The 12,505-nt window shown below is 39.1% G+C and overlaps 1 protein-coding gene across 1 annotated transcript in view; it reads right to left on the bottom strand.

The window, feature by feature from the left end:
- LOC143876887 (protection of telomeres protein 1b-like) overlaps window positions 1–12,505 on the bottom strand; it is a 34,273-nt gene that overhangs the window by 18,914 nt on the left and 2,854 nt on the right. The gene's annotated exons all lie outside the window — the stretch shown is intronic.

Raw genomic sequence — 12,505 nt, 5'->3', positions numbered from 1 at the left:
GTTCCCTAGTGGTTCCGGGGTAGAAAATGTGGTTCCCTAGTGGTTCCGGAGTAGAAAATGTGGTTCCCTAGTGGTTCCGGAGTAGAAAATGTGGTTCCTTAGTGGTTCCGAGGTATAAAATGTGTTTCCCTAGTGGTTTCGGCGTAGAAAATGTGGTTCCCTAGTGGTTCCGAGGCATAAAATGTGGTTCGGTAGTGGTTCGAGGGTATAAAATGTGGTTCCCTAGTGGTTCCGAGGTATAAAATGTGGTTCCATAGTGGTTCTGGCGTATAAAATGTGGTTCTCTAGTGGTTCCAGGCTAGAAAATGTGGTTCCCTAGTGGTTCCGGGGTATAAAATGTGGTTCCCTAGTGGTTCCGAGGTATAAAATTTGGTTCCCTAGTGGTTCCGGGGTAGAAAATATGGTTCCCACGCCGGGCCCGTACGGGCCGGGTCGACCCGCGTGTCACCCAGATTTTTGCCGTATTTTTTAAGATGCTTTTGGGAAATGTTATCCGCACTACCGTATTTTGATGAGGACACTCCTCACTTTATTAAAAGTACGATATGGCCCGCACCATAGGATGATCCAAACTGTCCATTAGATGGGCCACAGCCTAAATAGGTTGTGCCCCAAAAAGCATTTCCGTAGGTTTATCCTAACCCTCTGATCAGAATGTTAGAGGGTTGGTCCTAACCCTCTATAGATCGGAGGGTTAGGATCTATAGAGGGTTAGGATCAACCTATGGAAATGATTTTTGGGACACAACCAATTTAGGCTGTGGCCCATCTAATTGACGCTTTGGATCATCCTATGGGGGGCCATACCGTACTTTTAATTAAATGAGGAGTGCCCTCATCAAAATACAGTAGTGTGGATAACATTTCCCTTTTTTTGTATGGGAATTTGCTAGCCACCTTTGCCGAGGCAACTTCTCGGCTTGTGGCCCATCCTTTGATGCAAAGATTGGCAGAAGTAATATGGGTGCAAAGGTGACTAGCAAAAGCATAATTGTAAAAAATAGTAATCATTACTTGCAAAAAATAGTAATCATTACGGATTTGTGGCTGAAGTGCTAAGTTTTAAATGAAAAATTACGAAAAAATGGAAGCAAAGTATTAAAATTACGAAAAAATACCAAAATGATGCACTAACATATGACAATTACCGAACTACAAAGTTTGACCGTCTTCCGTCGGAAGTCCGAACGTTTGTTCGGACTTCCGACGGAAGCCAGTAGAATAGGGATAATTCCAAAGATTTTTATTTTCAAATTGAGTAAAAATTTGAAGGATAATAGGGATATACATTGTGATCTTAGTGTCATGCAGGCAACTATAAATTGAAGCTTGATTTTGATGTTTTAGAATAAAAAAATGCAAAGAAAATGGATTTATCTTGAAAATGGGGAAAACAACAAAAATAGTTTTAAGCTCAAAATTCATTTTCTTTACATTTTGTAACATTGCTTCGATAAGTTTATCATGAATAAACCCTCATGATTATCAAACCCTGTTGTAAATGGCAACCTTCAAAACCCTTCTATGGAGTTTTCCACGTTAGAAAAGTCTTGAGGAAGAAGAAGGTGGTAGGTGAGAAGGTAATAAGTGCATAGGGATATGTGCAAAAAGGTGGAGAGAAAAAAGAGGTAGGAGGGGTATATTTGTCCTAAAAGCCATCTTCTCTCACCTGACAACACCTTTTTTATAAATTTCAAATCAATACCCTTTATTCACAATTTCGCATAAACTTTGCATTTTTTTAATGATTTGTCCAATAAAAAACATCCTCCTCGTATTTAAAAACATAAACCGAAAATTTTTTTATTTTTTATTTTTTTAAAAAGCACTCAGTATCAATAGGGGTGTCAATGGACCCAGACGGTCCGATGGACAGTCCGAATCCGGACCTTAATAAACGGGATCTAGGCACATGAGAATGATCCATGGACATATTATGGATCCTCTTCGTAAGATCCGAGACATGGCAAAAAAATCCGATGGATAGTTGTGGACCCCGATCCGAGGACGAGTGCCGAGGGACGCGAGATCCCTCCTGCAATCCTCTAAGATCTCCACAATGTGAAGGAGAGCTCTGCCAGGGAACTCTCGAAACGGATGCCACCCTCACAGCATAGCATGAGTGGCGATATAAAAGAAAGAGATATGTCTCGATCCGGAGCCAAGGCTCGAAACCAAGACATATCTGAAATAAACTCAGAGTCGCCATCCATGGACACGCCATGGAACCAAAACAAATGCTCTGTTTGCAATGGATAACCAGAGATACAAAAGGTCCGTGCCTGATGACGAATGGAGAAGGTCCGAAGAGCGCCCCCAATTCGCCCGAGTGCGAACACTTGGTCTCTTATGCCATTTATTATTAACCTTGAAGAGTTTTAGGCGAAAATCATGTGAAATGGGAACAATCCTCAGGAGTCGTCTACCTAAGCATGCATTTCCTGAGAATACAAATAATAAGCACACAAAATAAAATAAAAGATGTGTCGCCTAATGATTGTTAGATTATGAGTGACATACCTAACTGGTGTCTAAGTTCTGGTGGACGAACACATGCATGCTACAGCTAAAGGTATAGTCCTGCGCAAGAAAGTAAGAAAACACAGCAAAATATACAATATAACAAAACAACAAATCCTAAAACTCTAAATGATTAGCCCGAGTCCTCGGATGGTCTGATGTTCATCCAAAGAAGCCTACGTATCCCCGCCTCCACGAGAATCAAGGCAACGTAGTTCTTCGCACCTATTCTAAACTAGGATGCCTAAGACACCTAAACCTCTATCTTAGACTCGATCTAAAAGACCAGACTAATTATTAAAGCTTCTTGAACGATTATTTAAATTCTAGTGAATTGTAGATTTTAGGACACCCTATATGCCCTAACTAAATGCAGGTTAGCCCTAAGCTAATGCAGGTGGTTCCTACAACCTATGTGTAACTAGGCTGTATTTCCTAAGGAAAACAATGGGATCACTAGCGCATTCTAGACCTAGTCATCAGTCGGCGATATGAATCGCCAACTGACCGGACGGAGGCGCTCCTATTACTCTAGGACAAACCCTAACTCTAACACAAACACAAACAAACCACACAACACATCAAAGACAAACTCCTAACTCTAAAACTCTCTATCTAGGACAAACTCCTAACTCTAGAGGAAGATCTTGTTGAAAACAAGGTTTTAAAGGTTTTTGAAGAAGGTTTAAAATATTATTTACAAAAGTTTGACTGGACTTGGGATAAAAATCCCGAGCTGCACTACGTACCTCGTGGAAGAGGATCAAGCCAACGTAGTTCGAAGATCGAACTCGCCTACTACGCTTCTAAAAGAAACACTCAACACTTAAGATTTTTAAAGGTTTTTTATGTTTTTCAAATGTTTTTGATATTTTTAAAGTTTTCAAATGTTTTTGAGATTTAAATTTCTAATGTTTTTGGATTTTAAAGCTTTTCCAATGCTCAAGACCTTTAAATGCTTTCAATCTTAAAGGAAACACGCAAGTAATACCATAAACTAAGGCAAAGCCTTAAAGCAAAAAGGGGAAACCCCAAACAAGCAACAAAGGTCTCAAAGAGACGATCCACAACAAGAAACTGGCGTCTCAAAGAGACAAACCACAACGAGAAAGATAGTGCCCCAAGAACAGAGAAAACAATCTAAGATCCTAAGCAGGGAAGGCTCTTATATGACTGAGTTAGTCTCTAATGGAAAAAAAAACTCCTAACTAATAACACTAGGGAGGAAGTACAAATGAGTCAGAGACTCTAATAACACTACAAAGGATGAATGAGTCAAAGACTCTCTAATCAGGGCTGACTCCTTTGCGAATGGACTATCGAATAAGGAGAAGCTCACAAGTAAAAAGGAATAAAAGACCCTGTGCATAGTTGGCAAAGGTGAAACACCCAGCCGGGCCGGACAGCTACCTAGCCCCAGGGTGCAACAAATGTGCAACCCAATACCCATAAGGGTAGGGGTATGAAGCCAAGCCGAGTAGGGTGTTCTCCCAAAATCAAAAAGCACACAAAGAGGATTAACGAGAGAATGAGACCGGGCGGGTCTCCCAAACACACACAAAGATGGGCTCCAAGTAACCTTATCATTGCCCGAACCCCAAGAGCAAATCCAAAATCAATAAAGCGATCAAGCATTAGAATCAATATAGGCTCAAAGGTGAAATTTCCACCTAACATGTAATTTTCACAAAAAAAAAATGGTCAAAAATGCCAAACAAGTCATGGGAATGATTCAATATATGATTTAAAACTTGCTACCAAGCTCAAAACATCCCAAACACTCATTAAAATTGAATAGAGCTCATATTGTCCATGATTTTCAAGAAATAGCACAATTATGACATATAGTGTGAAAAATGCAACTTTGCACTGACTTTTAGACCCCTCAAACATCAAAACCATCAAAAACCCTACTAATCAAAATTGTAGATCTCAGCATAAGAAACATTCTCTCAGTTGACCACTTTGTTTGGATCTGGCCAGAAGTGGTCGGAAAATGGTCTCTTCTGATCCATCGCCATTAAAAGACACATTAGTGTTTTAATTGAAAGCTCGGGCTCAGTTTTGACACTTAAAACATCGCTTCTGGAAAAATTTACTCAAGGACAAAGTATTAGAAAATCTTTTGAAGAACATTTGTTTTTTGTATGGCTTCGGGCGAAACAGACCTGGAATAGCCTAAAAATTGCCAACAAGCTGCTGTTGCAGAAATGACAGTTTTTTAGAAAAAATGAAGCTTGCAAGTCGTTTTTGACATATTAAAAAGCATTTATGGAAACATTTGCTCAATAAGACAGTTTTAGGAAACCTTATAACAAACACTTTCCCAGTTGACAGTTTCGAACAATTCCGATCAGAAGCAGCCCAAAAATTACTCGACACGATAATTTCTAAAAACACTTCAACAAAAATATCATTATGGACTAAACTTTAAACGAGCATAACTCTCTCATTCTTTGGCCAAATTTGGGCCGCCATATGTCGAACTGACCGGCTAGACGAGATCCACAAGATTGATGATGTTTGCTTTTAAAAGTTTTGAGCATTTGAGGTCGAAAAATGAAAAATTCAGAACTAAGGATCACTATACCTATGAGAACACACGTACACATTCAGACACATACATCTATTTATAGACATGCGCATATATATCTTCTCACATATATTCTCATTCAAACACATAGTCACAAGCTCACGTTTACATGCATGCAAACAAGTGCACATCCACATACATCTTAGTGATACTATTACTTATCCATGATGTACTCATACAATCTCTATGGAGTAAATTTTTGTGCTAGACAGAGACTGATTTCATAGGCTGAATTACAAGTAACCGGGCTGATTCCATAGCAGAGAACATGGACTAAACAACAAGAGATTGAACTGTCCTTGCATTACATCAAACTGAATTGCCGAAACTAGGACTAAACCATAAGCTGAAATGTGTAAAAATCTATGACGGAATCATGGACTGAATGTGCAAAACAGGGAGCTAAATCTTGAACTGAACTTTTGCGAAACTGGGACAGCAACATGGACTAAATTGTGTGCTAAACAGGGCGACAACATGGACCAAATCTATGCTAAAACGGGGGCAGGATTGGGTGCAAACCTGGGGCAGCAACATGGAAAGCCTCTATGCTAAAACGGGGGCAAGATTGGGTGCAAACCTGGGGCAGCAACATGGACCGGGTTGTGAAAGAACTGGGACTGATTCGGGAGGGGAACCATGGACAGAATTGTGCTAAAAACTAAGGCTGAACCCAAGGACAGAATTGTGCTAAAACAGTGGGGCTGAAATGAAGTGAATAAACTGATTTTTATACACAGAAATAGGGGCTGAAATGATGTGCAAACAACTAGTCTTCCCTATAGATCTGCTATACACAGTTCACACGTATGAGAACAAATAATGCACAAGTACCCTACAAACCAGTATGTGCAGCAGAAATCTGTTATAAACAGTCCATACATATGAGAACAACTCATGCACAAGTACCCTACAGACCCCAATATGTGCAGCAGACCGACAAGAATAATAATCAGTGAGTCTAGTACATTGATAAGGAATAACTTGCATTAATACCTACTACCTGAAATCAGCAAAATGAGACACCATAAAAGTAAACGAAATTAACTCAACCATGGAGCCACAGTGATATTATCCCAGAAATGGTATCCGATCTTATCAGTGTCAACACATCCATATTCCACAACTCATTTTAAAGAAATATTTTAGAAACACATTTAACAAGAAGATGGAAATCATAAATCTCACATCACATCAATAGATTATCATCATAAACTGAAAAATGGAGTAAAAATAGCTATAAAAAAAAAATGAGATGCTAGGGTAATATGAATACATGCAGACATACCCTTGTTTACAGTTTATCATCTATATGCATACCATGACGAATAAACTTCCAGACATAAGGTATTCACATCGTATAATGAAATTAATCAAACTCTGAAATCTGTTTGTCTAAACATTTCTGCGAGAACTGAATGATATCAGGTCATGATGCTGCAAATATCAGTAATCTTAAACCCCCCCTTTGTACCCCTAACCATGACTTGGGAGTTAATATATCAAGCAAGGACTGAAACTAAATAAACCAACTTGGGCCTTTGTCACAAAATGATAAAAGGGAGAGTATCTACATAGCCATTGAACATAAACCTACAAGTGTTCTTAACATCTTGTACTCACAAAAATTTGAAAGAAGTACCCTTTAATCTATCCATCAAGAACACAAAAGGAAAGACTCGGCCAATTTTTAAACAGAAACTAGTTTGGCTCCTGAAAAATGCTTGATTAGCCCAGACCCCTACTTGAAAACAAGAATCTCAATCACAGTAAGATCAAGAAGATTATGTACTACTTATGTGAGAGTACCAAGAACAAGGCTATTACTATTCCAAAAGGGAATTATTCTAAGGGAATTATTCTAAGGGCCTGATCTACAACATAAAAATAATCATATGCAACTCAAACAAGCATGGTGACGTAAATTTCAAATAATGAGAAGAGGCGTCACCTGGACTGGAGGTTCCCTGCACAATCTTACTCTAACACCAACATCAAACCCCCTTTAATTTTCATCCCCAAACAAACAATCATCATAAAAACAAAACATACCCTTATCCTAACCTTATCCCCACATCATGGCTACACTACCCTGCTTAAATACTCTCTGCACACGACTAGATGCATGCAATTTTCTAAGCATGCAGTAATACCCATCTAGCTCATAATATGTGTCTAACCATTACAACAAATCATACACAGCAAGCAACAAACCTATCACTTGTAAATTTCCGATGGATGAATTAAATGATGTAAAGGAGGTAACTGATGGAACTAGCATTAATCCTCATCATGTCTTGATATTTTCCTTCACTCCCAATCTATAGGATTATTTCCAGATGCCTGAGTGCTCTACACAGCCGCGTGCAAAAATGAAAAATCTGACACGTATTAACTCAAAATCATAATTCAGAGATCCAAATACTTTATTCCTAAGGTTCATGACCCAAGTTACCATGTATGCTACAAGGATGATATTTCCAAACTATGAAGCTTTTGCAAGTGATCGATAGACATAGAAAAATTTCCTCTCAAATATTAATTTCCAAGTTTCAACCAATGAAACTGTACGTGATGATCTACCCACTCATGGTATTTAGACTATTTCAGATTAACAGGAACGATAAAATCTATTTTAGACAATTGCAGATTGAATTATTACTTTGAAAACAAGATAAATGAGATACCTAAACGATGAAGTAGTCGCTGTGAATGGAGATTACCGGATGCACAGAGTCTCGCCGGAGTTAGATCGGGTTGTGAATTTTTGCCGGATTCAATCAGCCCCCTAGTGATGACAAAATGGTGGAGGACCGGAGGTAGGAGTCGGAAGTAGAAGAAGAAGAGGCACGGTTATGGGTTGGGGCAGATTTCCAAATTAGAGGGTAGCTCAGGTGGCTGTTATGGAATAAAGTAGAAGAAGAGGGTTTTGGTGTTAGAGATGAAGGTGGAGGAGATGGTGGCAGAGGGTTTAATGGAGGAGGATGGATGCGTGGCCGGATTCCGGCCGGAGTTGGGATTTGGAGAAGATGGCCGAAAAATGGGGGGGAAATCCAAGTGGGTTTGAAGGTTGGATTCAAAGTGGGTTTGGGTAGAAATGAAATGGGTTTTGCAAGTTTTAAGGTTCTGTGAAGGTGGATGGGTATGGGTCGGATTAGAGGTTTGTCGGCCGGATTCCGGTGATAACGATGCCGGATTCCGTGGGGGTTGTGGCTGGAATGGGGTGGTGGTGGTTTTGAGAGATAGAAATGGGTTTCGGTTTGGTTAGTAATGGCTGAGATGGGTTTGGATTAGGGGTTTCTGAAAATGGAGGTGATGGTGGTGGCTGTGATGCAGAGAAGGTGGAGATGTTCAGAGCTTGGTTGCAGAGAAGGGCTTGCCGGATTCCGGCAAACCCACCGGAGAAGATGGGGTGGCGGATTGGAAGAAAAGAAGAAGAAGAAGAAGAAGAAGAAAAAGAAGAAAAAGGGTGGCGGTGCTGACCGGTGGCGAGGGGGAGTGGCCGGAGAAGGTGGCTGTGATGCAGAGAAGGTGAGGGAAGAGGTTACTGGAGGAGGATCGGGGAGGGAGTATCGGAGAGGGAGGATTGGAGAGGGAGGATCGGATTTCGACAATCCGGCCGGAGAAGACGACCGGATTTAATGGGGGTTTTAATGGTAAAGATGGAAGTAAGGGTTTGAGAGATGGAGAAGATGATGGTGGAGGTGATTATGGTGATGAGAAGGTAGTGGTATGGGTTTTGAAATAAACAGAAATTGGTTCGGTGGTATGGAAATGGAAGTAGATGGTCGGAGAAGACGGTGGGGGAGGGATTTGGCCGGTGGCTCGGGTTTGCAGAAATAGGGGTAGGGAAGAAGTAGAAGAGGATGGCCGGTGGTGGAAATGAACGGCAATGGAGCTGGGGAGGCCGGAGTTCCGGCGAGACACCGGAGAAGATGGAGAGATGGGTAATGGGTTTGGATTTTAGGGATTTCTCTTCTCTTCTCTCTGCTTTCGCCCTTCCCTCTCTCTGCTATTTCTACGAAAATGAGCTTTTTTCTTCTTTGCTTTGATGGCTTCTTTTTTTTTTTATACAAAAGAAAAGACGTAATTAAACACACCCCTTTTCTACCTGGACAACCACCTCTAGTGTAATTTTTAACAATTTTTTAACTGGCAGGGGGTGCCCAAGAAGAAAACGAGAAACGATATATTTGATATCCCCAAACCTTCCAGGACACCCCCCTTGGCAAATTTAGGACAACTATTATTCCGCAAGAGGCGGCCCAAGCAGAAAACAGGGGGAAAAAATTTGCAAAAAATATCTTCTTTGAAAAAATGATCTCAACCGTTAAAATCACCTTTTCACTCAATGGCTGAGATCAAAAGAAACCTAACCAACTAAGATTCCCTCTAACTAATCCTAGTCCTAATCACTCACTAACCTAGCTTAGGGCTTAATGGCAACTTGGAGAAGAAGAAAAGCATCTTCGCAAATTACGAAATTGCCCTGGTTCAGGATAATACACCCCTCAATTAAGTTGTACACTAATCTGCATACCCCTATATCTCCCCGGACAGCCTGCCATGGCTAATTTGAACTGGTTTTTGAGATTCCAGCACAACCCCTTTTCTGGCTAAATCGCCACTCTTCCGAACTTGTCCCACGACACTGCCTTAGCTCGTTTGCTAGGCAAACGGGCTCGGATCGCGATGAAATTTTACAGGGACCTTGGTGGGACCCTAAGCTAGCCTAGGGCGTAATTTGGGGTCCCCACACACTGATTTGAAAAGGTTATGCACAAAACAAGGAGGTGCAGGGCACGGTCAAAATGGGGTGTCTACAATAGTCACTATCCGAAATCCTTTTATTAAAATACCCTAAAAATATTTCTTATATTAATACTTAAAGGAGGGGTATTTTCATAAAAATGAACTAAATATTACTTAGCTTACAACTTTCCACTTCCCCCCTTTTCCGGGCATCTTTTTCTATTCCTATCCTTAATCGCTTTTTCTTCATGTAAACTTGCCGCTCACCGTCAACAAGGATTAATTACTCAAAAGTTTTATTGCCGCGCACCCTCGAACAGTGGAATTCTTTTCAACAATAAAATCTTATTCTTCATCAAAATCATGAGTTATTATCAGATATAGTGACTAATTCTTTTCTGAATTGAGGAAGTTTTGGAGTTCATTTCAAATGAAGAAGGCTGAGATTTTTTGTTGTTTTGTAAGTAGGACCTACTAGGACACTCCGATGGACGGTCCGATTTGAAATGGATCGTGACCGGGACACAAGAAGTAGGATCCGAAGTAAGGGTGTCAATTTGGCTCTGGCTCGGAAGCTCGCTCGAGCTCGGCTCGAAAAAAGCTCGGCTCGAATCCTTAACGAGCCGAGCCGAGCCGGCTCATTAAGCTTAACGAGTGGTGGAAATTAATTTTTTCCCGTAAATGTCATAACTTTTAACCTTTTTTGGTATTTTTTTCTTAGTTGTCATAACTTACTACATTTTCTTGGTAATTTTTCATTTTAAACTTTATAAATTCATCCGTTTTACTTTTTGGGAAAATGACCAAATAGAAGGGGTTTCTACTGACTATGACATTTCAAGAGGGGTGTTTTCTAAATCACCAATCAAGAGTGCATATGACTAAAATGCCCTTGACTCTCTCTCTCCCTATCAAATCAACTTTTTGAAATGATTACATTTAGAGAAAAACAAATCCCAAAACCCACATTTTTCCCTCTTCTTCTTCTTCCTCCCACCTACCAAAAAAAAGTACGTATGAAAAACCCAAAAACCTCCATTTTTGAAACCCAAAAACCTCCATTGTTAGATGCCAAAAGCTCCATTCTATTGCTGAAAACCTCATTTTTAGATGTGAAAGCCTTCCTAACCCTTCATTGCATTGCACAACGCCTCCATTTTCAACAAATATTGGAAAAAAACGTTATTGGATTTGGAAATCTTAAAAATCTTCACTAGAAACCACCATTCCATTGTAGAAAGCTTCCATTTAATGGAAATGTGTGTATTTTTACCCCTCTCCCCTCTCTTTCTATTATAAGGCATGTTTATAAACTTGAATGAAAGTTTTCCATGTTAAACTACTGTCTTCCATTGCAGAACGCCTTCAATCACTATTTAATCTTATTTAAATTACTTTAAACACTTTATAATCATTGTTATTTTTCTGTAAACCACTAATTTCTTAAGTTTAACCAGTATTTCACTACCATAAACCGGTACTGAAGTGGGTGTTTATAAGTGGTTTATATAGCTTCTTTGGTTAAGAATCCTCCGTAGTGGTTTATAATCGTAATTAGTGGTTTATTAAGGCTTACCAGTGGTTTAGAGTGTTTATAATTAGTTTATAAGGATTTATAAATGATTTATACAGTGTGAGCAGTAGTTTATAGTGTTTATAAGTGGTTTATATAGGCTTATAAGTGGTTTAGAGTGTTTACAACTGGTTTATATAGGGTAAACAGTGGTTTATATAAGCCTATCAGTGATTTAGAGTGTTTATAAGTGGTTTATGTAGGCTTATCAGTAGTTTAGAGTGTTTATCATTGGTTTATACAGGGTAAGAAGTAGTTTATAGTGTTTATAAGTGGTTTATATAAGCTTATCAGTGGTTTAAAGTGTTTACAACTGGTTTATATAGGGTAAACAGTGGCTTATATAAGCCTATCAGTGGTTTAGACTGTTTATAAGTGGTTTATGTAGGCTTATCAGTGGTTTAGAGTGTTTATACATGGTTTATACAGGGTAAGAAGTAGTTTATAGTGTTTGTAAGTGGTTTATATAGGTTTATCAGTGGTTTAGAGTTTTTACAACTGGTTTATATAGGGTAAACAGTGGTTTGTATAAGCCTATCAGTGGTTTAGACTGTTTATAAGTGGTTTATGTAGGCTTATCAGTGGTTTAGAGTGTTTATACATGGTTTATACAGGATAAGAAGTGGTTTATATAGACTTACCAGTGGTTTTATAGTGGCTTATCAGTGGTTTATAGTGTTTATAAGTGGTTTATATAACCCTATCAGTGGTTTAGAGTGTTATAAGTGGTTTATATAGACTTACCAGTGGTTTTAGAGTGTTTATAAGTTGTTTATTTAGGATTACCAATGGTTTAGAGTGTTTATAAGTGGTTTATATTGGCTTAACAGTGGTTTATAGAATTTATAAGTGGTTTATATAGGGTAAGCAGTGGTTCATATTTCCTTGTCATGACTTAGTAGTGGTCTAGAGTGTTTAAAAGTGACCCGAATTGTCTTAGTAGTGGTTTATGTTGTTTTATGGAGATTTAGTAGTGGTTGAAGTTGTGCATAATTCTAAAATGGCTGCTTTACTTGTTAATTGGAATGATTTTTTTTCAATTGGTTATTTTGACAATGGTTTAATTT

The sequence above is a fragment of the Tasmannia lanceolata genome, unplaced genomic scaffold (assembly GCF_043159265.1).
Source record: "Tasmannia lanceolata isolate RefF3 unplaced genomic scaffold, GAP_Taslan_0.1 ptg000005l, whole genome shotgun sequence".
Lineage (NCBI taxonomy): Eukaryota > Viridiplantae > Streptophyta > Magnoliopsida > Canellales > Winteraceae > Tasmannia > Tasmannia lanceolata.
The sequence above is the reverse complement of the archived record's forward strand: the minus strand, read 5'-3'. Positions and strand labels throughout refer to the sequence as shown.